An 11,460-nucleotide genomic window follows, 5' to 3' on the forward strand; every position below is an offset into this window, starting at 1 on the left:
ATTAAATGGAGGAGCAGGCTCGAGGGGCCGTATCGCCTGCTCCTGCTCCTATTTCCGATGTTATGTTCTTATCATTTGCTGTACCTGCATACTAACCTTTTGTGTTTCATGCAAAATTACCCCAGGTCCCACTGTACTGCAGCACTTTGCAATCTTTCTCCACTTAAATAATAACTTGCTCTTTGATTTTATTTCTGCCAATGTTCATAACCTCACACTTTCCAACATTGTACTCCATCTGCCAAATGTTTGCCCACTCACAGAGCCTGTTTATGTCCTTTTGAAGATTTTTGGTATCCTCTTCACACATTGGTTTTCCTCCCATCTTTGTATCATCAGCATACTTGGCTATGTTACACTCGATCCTTTACCCAAGTCATTGATATAGTTGTTAATAGTTGGGGCCCCAGCATCGATCCCTGCGGCATCCAACTAATTACTGATTGTCAAACCGAGAATAAACCATTTATCCCAACTCTCTGTATTCTTTAGTTAGCATCTCCTCCATCCATGCTAATATATTACCCCCAATCCCGTGAACTTTTATCTTGTGCAGTAACCTTTTATGTGGCACCTTGTCAAAATGCTTTCTCGAAGTCAAAATACATCACATCCACGGGTTCCCCTTTATCCACCCTGTTCATTACATCCTCAAAGAATTAATAATTGCTGTAATCACCATGAATACCTATACATTCTGTGATAGACCGAGCTTACAGACTATCTGGCTTCTCCTGCCCTTTGCCGGGCACGTGTTCCGGGTTTAATTTTACAAACTGTGTGAGTTCGCTGATTGCGGGGAGACAGTCGGAGCCTCTGTGGCCCCACTGTGAGGATGTGGAAGTGAACACGGTGGCTGGGTGATCCGTGACATTTCTGTAAAGGGCAGTGGAGGAGAAGGATTGAGAACTTTCAGTGTGGGACAGAAGTTGTTTCAGGTGTGCCAACACATTCCTGATCAGCACAGAGGGAGCTCACTGGAAAACTCCCCTTTGTTGGGGTTGCTGTGCCAAACGTTTCTGTCGCACAGCGGTTATCACGTTTTCTTTACATGAGACAGGGCCCTGGTTCAATCCTGGCCACGAACTTTATGTTTAAACTTGCTATAGAGGAACAATCAGAAGCGAGTTTATTCTCCTGGCAAATGCTGCCTGATCTGCTGAGATTTCCAGCATTTGCTGTTTTTATTTTCTATTTATTCTCCTGGCAAAAGGGCTCCCTTATTCCTTCATTGCTCTTTATTTCACTTCAATAAATAGATAATTTTCAGTAGCGTAGTGGTTATCACGTTTGCTTTACGTGTGAAAGATCCCTGGTTCAATCCCAGGCGGAAACGTTATGTTTAAAGTTGCTCCAGTGGAACAATCTGAGGTGAGTTTCGTCTCCTGGCAAATGCTGCCTGACCTGCTGAGATTTTCAGCAATTGCTGTTTTTATTTGCTATTTATTCTCCCGGCAAAAGGGCTCCCTTATTCCTGAATTGCTCTTTATTTCACTTCAATAAATAGATAACTTTGAGTGAGAGAAAACGGATCCTCCGGGGACCTTTCGCGTGTGAGGCCAACGTGATATCCGTTACACTGCAGCCCATCAAAGGGCGAGAAACCACTGAATATAAAGGATGAGCTCACAAATATCAGGGGCAGTGCAGTCTGGTGAACGTCAAACCCTCCTTTCTTATTCAGCAGAGGCATGAACGGGAGTCAGACGTCACAAAGTTTAATTAAAGACACAAATATAAGTAACACTTCCAAATCTTTTCACTATAAAATTCTTTCACTTTATTTGAAACCCTACTGTGTTGAATCTGAAAATGAGCACCATGGGATTTTATCCTCACTACTGATTCTATTTTCTGTGCACTGAAGGAATAACCGATGCTGTTAAATTTGTCAAAAGTTGCCCCAGATTCCCGGTGTCATCAGCAATGAAGATTTTGAAACAATCCCCGACAAAAATTGTGTAAAACGGAATCTGGTTTAACAGTTAACATGCAAAACCCAGAAGAAATGATTGAAGTGTTGACTGTCTCTCAGTCAGCATTTCTTTCATTGTGCAAAAGATGGCATTGGGTTAAGTAATGATGCTTTCCCGTGAAATAAAAACAAAAGTTCAACAAAAAAACGGACGCTGACTGGCAAGTGAGCGCTGCTTCTGACTCCGAGTGGGAATGGGCATGGATTTTAAAGCCCTTATTTTAAGGAGCGTTCATATAGATAAACATCTCAAATTCGTTGTGTCGAGCTCGTGGTGCAACGGTAACACATCTCACTCAAGATGAGGACACTGCTATCGAAATCATATCAGGTTTCCTGACCATTGGGATAATTCCAGAATCAATATTTTCTTTACTGTGCCTTAATAACCAGACCCTTGCTCCAAGGTCTGTCTCACTGATTCCCCCTTGTCAGGCAGAGATACGCCTGCTGCCCTCATTTATTTCATGTGACAGGACACAAAAGTTCAAAATCAACCTGCAGGGAGCCAAACACAGCAGCACCTAGTCAGGATGGCTGAGCAGTCGAAGGTTCTGTGTTTGGATTGCAATTGCATGTGGAGGAGTGGGTTCAAATCCAATGTCTGACACTTTCTGCTGTTAATCATTAAGCAAAACTCATTGTTTGACACCTCGACCAACTCTTTAAAAGTGGCATTCTGCAGTTCACCTGCTCGCTTAACATTTCCGTCTGACCGGGTGCTGAAAGTGGAGATGTTTCCGCAGTGTACCGATGAATACGTTCACCTCACACGCGAAAGCTCACCGGGCGGCAATATTTCCTGTAGCTTTCTCCTCATGCATGCTCAGGGGCGAGTTTGTTCTCCTGTGAAAAGTCATAAGATGACAAGCATGTCAGGATTTGGAGCCGGAGTAGGCCATTCGGTCCCTCGAGCCTGGTCCACCATTCAAGAAGATCCTGGCAGTTCCTCGACAGCAAGTTTAAACATCTGGGGCGGAGCCAACATGCGACTGGCTGCAATCAGTGACAAAAACCGGCATTTGGCAGAAGCCCCGCTCGATCAATTGGGAGAGCATGAAACTCTTAATCTTAGGGTCGCGGGTTCGAGCCCCACGTTGGGGCTTTTTGTTAAATGTTATCCTGCATTCACCGGAAAACATCATTAATTAACCGATGATCTTCATTTGCATAATTAAAGAAATGCTAACTGAAGGAGAGTCAATAATTTAATAATTTTGGACAAACAAGTGAAAGACACCTGGTGCTGGTGGCAGTTTTGTTGCCTTTGTCATTGATGCTTGATCCACAAGTCTAGTTATCAAATCGTGTGCTCAACCGTCAGTTACCTGTTACAAATCAGCGGAGGAGAAATCAGTTTGTTGCTGCATTTACCTGCACAATGTGTGCTGAGATTATCTGTGCAATACGCATTCAGCAGGATGAATAAAAGCAACGCTTTTTGAAATGCAGGCACTGCATGTTTTGCACTCAACAATACGTTGCATTTTCTTTTCATTCCAAGTATTTTGCATGAATGCATTGCAATGCCAACACACTTTTTACCTGGCAAGACTGAAGTACAAGCTGTGATGAACAGTATGAAACAGAAACAGCTACTTGAGAACCCATAGCCTCGACGGTACCTGTGTGAATTGCTCTGCATCGAAAATTAGCAGAGCGTAAAGTGGGGAAACTGACGGTGTGGATGAGAAAAGGCCGAGCCAAAGTGTAATGTTGGAGATTATCTTGTTTTTGAGTAATGTTTCAAAGAATGTGGCATCGTTGGTTCCATGGTGTAATGGTGAGCACTCTGGACATGAATCCAGCGATCTGAGTTTAAATCTCGGTGGAAACGGAATGCTTCCTGTCGCAGCTGCTAAAAATTTGGGACAAACAAGTGAGAGACACCTGGTGCTGGTGGGCAGTTTTGTTGCTTTTGTCATTGATGCTTGATCTACAAGTCTAGTTGTCAAATCCTGTGCTCTGTGTTAGCACAGTCCCGCATTGCTGAACACTTTGCTTCAGCATGCAGTCTGAAGTTTGGAGTAAGTAACAGGAAGATTGAATTTTGGATGGTAAAGAGACTGTTAGACAATGTTGTGCCTTCCAGCCAGTGAGATGTAAAACTGGTCATTGTCTGGATGTTAAATATTTGAGTACCTTGTTACGGTGGGAGTATTGGAAACTCAGGACTAAACGATTTGATGATGTCTGTATGTTAAGTATTTGAGTGTAACCTTGTTACTATTTAATGACATCTGTAGGTTAAACAAGCAACATTAAGTCTGTCTGTTAAAAGATTCAGAAAGCAGTTAGTCAGGATTGTCTAAATGCAAAGAATAAGAGTTCAAAGGCTTTTTCAGTATAAAAATGAGACTTTTATGGACTGCAGAGACACAGACAACAGAGACACTGGACATTCGGAAGGTGTGTGTCTCAAGCAGCCAAGGAAATCGAAGCAAGCTGCCTTTGTGAAGTGTTCTGAGTAACTTTCATACTTGGTTTTTTTAGTATGAATGTTTAACTAAAAGACCGATCCTGCCTTTCCGACAACAGAGTGTGTGCGGGTAATTCGACGTTCAACGCAACGAAGCAGAAAGAGCAAGACAGCCGTTTATAAAATTTTGGTGAACCCGACGTGATTTTCAAAAGTTCGTTGGCTTATTCGAAGTCCCCGACATGAAGCAGAAAGTTGGCTGAGTTGTTGAAAGAAGTGTTTCCCACACATCAGTTCGAGGGGTGAGCATTCTCTTAGTTGTTGTGATTAAAGGGATCTTCAGTTAGTAATGGGAGGCTCAGGGGATATTTCAGTTGAGCTCCATTCATTTCTTAATGAATGGATTGAGTCGAAAGGGGGAACTTATGGGATAAGACAGGAAACAATGACAGGAGGATGGAGAGAGACACGGCAGTCCTTAGTGGAGAGTGTCCAGTTAAAAAAGATTAAAGTGTTTGGGTTAAAAAGTGATAAAAAGAGAAAAGCGTTAATGTTGCAGTGTCTCATGCTGGGGATTCAAACGTTAGGAGAAGAGGCTGAGGCTCGAGATAGGGAAGTCTCAGATCTCAGTGAACAGCTAACAGCAGTGAGTAAAGAAGTAGAGAATTGGTGATTTCAGGCACTCGGAGCAGCCAGGACTGTTCTGAAGCTGAATCAGCATCTTGCTGATGAACAGAAGTGTAATCAAGATCTAGAGAAAGGAATATCTAAGCTGCAGCAGATGGTGGTGTTAGGTTGCCCACGAAGACAACAATTGATAAAGCTGGGTGGTATTCGGAGGACTCCCCGCGTCTGAGAGTTGAAAAGGGGGTTAAGGGACAGGGAGAATGCCCACCATTCCCATCCGCAGCTCCTTTGTCTTCTCTGACTTCGGAGCCTCGAACCCGTGTGGTTCACGTGGCAACGTTAGGTACGGATGCGGAGCACTTAAATGCCTCTTCAGTTACTCAGACGCTGAACACCCCACAACATTACACACGACCTTCCGGTAATGTGGAGAGTGGGGGAAGCACGCTCGAGCGGACAAGGCGAGAGCAGGATCATGATTCCTCTACTCCCTGTGGAGCTCGTGAAGGGAACACGACCTTAAGTGGTTTGGGGGTTTCCTGGTACGAGCGAGGAGGGGTACAGTTACAGGACATGAGAGCTATCCTTCGTGAAGTGGGACCTGCACCCCTTCAGGATCTTAATAAGTTTGCCCAGTGGTGGTGTAATATTCTGGGATGGTGGCAGTCAGGGAACATATCAGAGAAACCGAGGGTTCACATTGTTCTGTGAGCTTTAGGGAATCACCGGGGAACGGGAGTAGGTTTTGAAACAACTTCCAGGTCTCATGCTTGGTAGAATAATAGCTGCAATCTTTGTTACTCACTCAGGGCCACAGTTAATAAAGCGGCTTGCATTATTACCAGGGGAAGGATCCTGAGAAGCGGTGGAACGTATATTCCAGTTGTGTAAAAGTTTGGGAAGTAATTGGATTGATATCAGTCATTATGGGAATAGTACACATAGAGAGATCATTTTGACTCTCCTACCTCCGTCAGTAGTTCTGGAAGTAGATGCCTGCGGTGGGGACGAACGTTTTGATAAATGGTTGGCAAGGGTAGAAAGCTTGTATCAGGGAGCTGCAGGAATTTCAGTCATGGAAGTGAGACAGGGGTTACAGCGATGGAAGACAGAAGGTCCTGAGTGGATGAATCCCGCGAGGAGTCACATAAAAGGAGCAGGACCAAGTGGTGGCCGTCAGTTGATAGAGGACAGGGATAGACTGGCTAAAGAATTAGAAAAGTTAAAAGAAAAGTTGAAGAATCAGGAAAGAGAAGCGAGAGTCACAGACAGGAATGATACCTCGGTTCAGTTTCTGAGGTCGGGGGTCGATTCCGCAGGTGAGGGAGGATCCCTATCGGGATGCCATGCCTCAACCAGACATGTCGTTCCTTTAGGACCCTTACTTCAGGATAGGGTTGGCCATACCTTTATCGAGGCTTGTGTGGAAGGGCAGCGGGAAATGGACACAGGGTCTGCCGGACAAATGAAGGTGCTCCTGGAGGAAGGGGATTCCCCTCTTCAGAGACAGTTCCCCAACACCCCAGATACACGAGGAGCAGTTACTGAACAGTCAGAGATGAAAGCAGTGGGAGAAGCTTGTTCAGAAACATTTAAAATTTCTGCAGGAATGGGCTGTCTCAGAACTGATGAGATGTTCAGTGAAAAGCTCAAATGTGGGAGTTACAAACATGATCTTTAAGGATGTGAAATCGAAGTTGTATCGTTGCAAATGTCGAGAGAGGAAATGACAGCAGTTCCGAAGGGTGAACTGAGAGAAGGACTGGGTCTCTCGACTGACTATTCAGCATTTCCGTCATCCTTTACTGTATGTTGTTACACTTCTCCCACAAAGCAGTGGAAATTGTTAAAACCTGTGCAGAGGGTAACATACTTAGTCGAAGACACCGATTGTGAGTTTATATTTCTAAATGTAAACAGCATGGAATTCAGTTGGAAACATCAAAAATTGAAAATTGACTTTTAAGTAACAATGGATATGGTGATCACAGACCAACGGACTTTAAAATGGCATCCTGAGAATCTGAATCTACAAGAACCCTACTTTGACCCGAAGTGTGCTGCTATTTGGAAGAAGGAAATACGGAAATGGAATACAACATTTCAACAGCTGCAGAGTTTGAATCAAGCAATCGTTGTGGACATTAACCATCACACTGCGGAAATCGAGAAGGTTCACACAACTTTGGACCTGATTGAACATGTAAGCTGGTGGGAGTCATTGTTGGGATGGAGCCCGATGGCAACAGGCGTGATGAACACAATGATACACCCTGTCCTTATGCTGGTGCTGGTTCAGCTGATCGTGCTGGTCATTTTTATTTACTGCGGATGTCGTGTTGGAAAACAAGGACGACAACTGGACAATGCTGTTGAACGAGCTCGAGCCACCATGCAAATGAATGTTACCTAGATAAGACCTGCAGAGAGGTGAGGAGAAGAAGTGGGTGAATGTGGGAGCACAGTCCCGCATTGCTGAACTCTTTGCTTCAGCACGTGGTCTGAAGTTTGAATTAAAAAACAGGAAGATTGAAGTTTGGATCGAAAGAGACTGTTAGACAATGTGGTGCCTTCAGCCATTGAAATGAGTAACTGGTCATTGTCTGTCTGTTAAATATTTGATTGTACCTTTGTTACTATTTAATGACATCTGTAGGTTCAACAAGCAATATTCAGTCTGTATGTTAAACAATTCACAAAGCAGTTAGCCGTGATTGTCTAAATGCAAAGAAATAAGAGTATAAAGATGAGACTCACACACGCAGACACCAGAGACACTGGACATTCGGAAGGTGTGTGTCTCAAGTAGCCACGGAAATCGAAGCAAGCTGCCTTTGTGAAGTGTTGTCAGTAACTTTAATACTTGGTTTTTTTGGTATGAATGTTTAAATAAAAGACCCGATCCTGCCTTTACTACAACTGAATGTGTGCGGGTAATTCGAGGTTAAAAGCAACGAAGCAAAAAGAGCAAGACAGCCGTTTACAACATTTTGTAACAGGTAACTGACGGTTGAGCACACGATTTGATAACTAGACTTAGAGACATAACATCAATGACAAAGGCAACAAAACTGCCCACCAGCACCAGGTGTCCGTCACTTGTTTGTCCCAAAATTTCAGCAGCTGGGACAACAAGGAATCAGGTTCCACCGAGATTTGAACTCAGATCCCAGAATGCTCACCATTACACTATGGAACCAACCATGGTAAAATATTTGAAACAATTCTCAAAAACAACAAAATCATCTCCAACAGTACACTTTGGCTCGGCCTTTTCTCATATACACCATCAGTTTCCTCTCTTTGCTCTCTGCTAATTATCGATGCAGAGCAATTCACACAGATGCCATCGAGGCAATGGTTTTTCAAGTAGCTGTTTCTGTTTCACACTGCTCATCACAGCTTGTACTTCAGTCTTGCCAGGTAAAAAGTGCGTTGGCATTGCAATGTATTCATGTAAAATGCTTGGCATGGAAAGAAAATGCAAACTTTTGTCAAGTTAGCGACGAGGTGACGAGGTTTGGGGTTGATGTGCGTCGCTTTCAATCTTTGAAATTTCACCAAGCAAAGAAACGGTGAATTGAACTGTTCCTGTTAGCATTGTGTTCGCGTTTAATCACAGCAATATCCGCAGTCAGGATCTGAAAAGGAATTAATACCTAATACCGGCTTCGGGACAATCAGAATACTTCGTCACAGACAAGGCACCGGAAGGCTGGAAGGTAGATCACACTGGTTGTGGGAGAGCTGGTTGGTGGTGACATGGAAGTGTCTGCAGTGTGCGGGACCAGACTGCTTCCACACATCCACAATGAATGTCCCATCCTTTATTTGGGAAAAGTACAACTGAGAGTGGACAAGTTCCATCCCGGTCAGAGCAATCTGAAGGTTTAACTGACTGACACCCTGGTTTGGGATGTCTTGCAGTGTGTAATTGCATCAGTCTCTGTGGCGCAATGGGTTAGCACGTTCGGCTGTTAACCGAAAGGTTGGTGGTTCGCGCCCACCCAGGGACGAAGTATTTAACTGTTTTTCCCGAGGATTCGGTGCTGCACGATTTCAGGTTGTCATTGTGCGTTTTGGCGACGCGAACATATTCCACAAACATTGCCAGCTGTGCTGTTATCCAGTGAGTTCCCACTCCAACACTTTTATGAGCATTCAGTTTGAGTGTATACAGAACTGAACAGAGATATCAGAAAATTTAACAAGGTTGTGGGACATTGTTTTTTGTTAATATTGAACCACGAATATGAATCAATCCATTTCTTCAAATATTTAATTGAACATGTTTTCAAAATGCTTCCGCGCAGTTTCGATCCAGGGACATTTCGCGTGTGAGGTGAATCTAATAACCACAACATTACGGAAACACTACAGCAATGTTCGGAACATAACCAGAGCTTTAACCTACACAGCTGGCCTATACTTCAGGAGCTGGTTTTATGAGAATAGAGTGACGGTGCTATAATTAGGAAGGCTGTGAGTGTGGCAGGAATTGATCGAGTGTTTCCCAGACATTACACATAGGAACAGGAGGTGGCCATTTCGCAGCGAGTGGTTAGGATCTGGAATGCACGGCTTGAAAGGATGGTGGAGGCAGACTCAATTTATCTTTCAAACGGGAGCTGGATCAGTGTCTGAAGGAACAACAATTGCAGGGCTACGGGGAAAGGGCGGGGGAGTGGGACTCGCTGAGAGTCGGCACGGGCTCGACGGGCCGAATGGCCTTCCGTGCTGTAACCATTCCATGATTCTATAAGTTAGTGGCACATTTCATAGTGTGGGTGGAAGCAGAACATTGCAAAGGGACATGGATTGAGTTGGCAAAACTAGAGGCATCTGATTCAGGAGATTCGGGGGGCGCGGAAATTCGGGAGTTTAATGATTTTAAAGGAACATTTTTGTTTTGTGCAGTTACGGTCAAAGAAATGTTTGTGAAAGGAATTTTTTGAACAGAGGAATGCAGCATTTAATCTTCTGCCTCAACACTTCTTCCTGGGTATCGGGGTCACATTTCTTTTCGATGTTATTCTTCTCAAAAAGGAGTTAGATGTCGTCCATGAGACTAGGGGGATCAAGGACTATGGCGAGAAAGCAGGAATGGGGTATTGAAGTTGATTGTTCAGCCATGAACTCATTGAATGGCGGTGCAGGCTCAAAGGGCCGAATGGCCGACCCCTGCACCTATTTTCTATGTTTTCTATGTTTCTTGAATTTATATTTCCTTTGGTGTTTCACAATAACCAGACCTTTGCTCTAAAGTCTTTCTCAGTGTTTTCCCAGTCTCCTGTTGATGTTACCAGCAATGAACATTTTGAACCAGACACCGAAAAACACACTGTGCAAAATGGGACATGCTTTAACAATTAACGTGGGGCTCGATCCCCCAAATTCGAGACTAAGATTCTCATGCTCGACCGATTGATCTCACGGGGCTTCTACCAAATAGACGTTTTTATCGTTGATTGCAGCCAGGCGCCTTTTGGCTCCGCCCCAGATGTTTAAACTTGCTGTCAAGGAACTGCCAGGATCTTCTTGAATGGTGGACCAGGCTCGAGGGGCCGAATGGCCTACTCCGGCCCCTAATCCTTACATGTTTATGACCTTATGACCTTTCACAGGAGAACAAACTCGGCCCTGAGCATGCATGAGGAGATAGCTCCAGAAAATATTCCCACCCGGTGAGCTTTCGCGTGTGAGGCGAACGTGTTAACCGCTACACTGCGGAAACATCGCCACTTTCAGCACCCGGCCAGACGGAAATGTTAAGCGAGCAGGTGAACTGCTGAATCCCACTTTGAAGGAGTTGATCGTGGTGTCAAACAATGAGTTTCACTTAATGATTAAAAATTAGAAATGTCAGATTTAAACACAGACCTCGAGAGAAGACTGCAACTTGAACACAGCACCTGAGACCGCTCGGCCATCCTGACAATTTAATGCTCTATGTGGTCATCTGCATGTTGATTTTGAACTTTTGTATCCTGTCACAAGAAATAAATGAGTGCAGCAGGTGTATCTCTGTCTGACGGGGAAACACTGAGACAAACCTTGGAGCAAGGGTCTGGTTATTGCCAAACAGCAAAGAATATATTAATTCTGGAAGAACAATATTTAAAAGTACAGTAACCCTGATGTGATTTAAACACGCTACATTCGGAACTGAAATCAGTCACGCTACCATTGCGCCACGAGGTCTACGTCATAAGACTCAGATGTTCGTCTATATGAAGGTGTCACAAAACAAGAAGCTTTAAAATCTCTTCCCATTCCCACCTTGTGTCAGAAGCAGCGCTCATCTCCCAGTCACTGTCTGTTTTTTTCTTAAACGTTTGTGTTGCTTTCACGGGAAAGCATCATTAATTAACCCCTCACCTTCTTTTGCACAATGAAAGAAATGCTAACTGAGGGACAGTCGATACTTCAATCATTTGTG

The 11,460-nt window shown here is 44.1% G+C and overlaps 1 non-coding gene across 1 annotated transcript; it reads left to right on the forward strand.

Annotated features, from left to right (window-relative positions):
* Positions 1-8,963: 8,963 nt before the first annotated feature.
* Positions 8,964-9,037, forward strand: trnan-guu (transfer RNA asparagine (anticodon GUU)). The gene has a single exon. It is a non-coding gene; the product is annotated as a tRNA-Asn (tRNA).
* Positions 9,038-11,460: the final 2,423 nt, after the last annotated feature.

The sequence above is a fragment of the Pristiophorus japonicus genome, unplaced genomic scaffold, assembly GCF_044704955.1.
Source record: "Pristiophorus japonicus isolate sPriJap1 unplaced genomic scaffold, sPriJap1.hap1 HAP1_SCAFFOLD_219, whole genome shotgun sequence".
Lineage (NCBI taxonomy): Eukaryota > Metazoa > Chordata > Chondrichthyes > Pristiophoridae > Pristiophorus > Pristiophorus japonicus.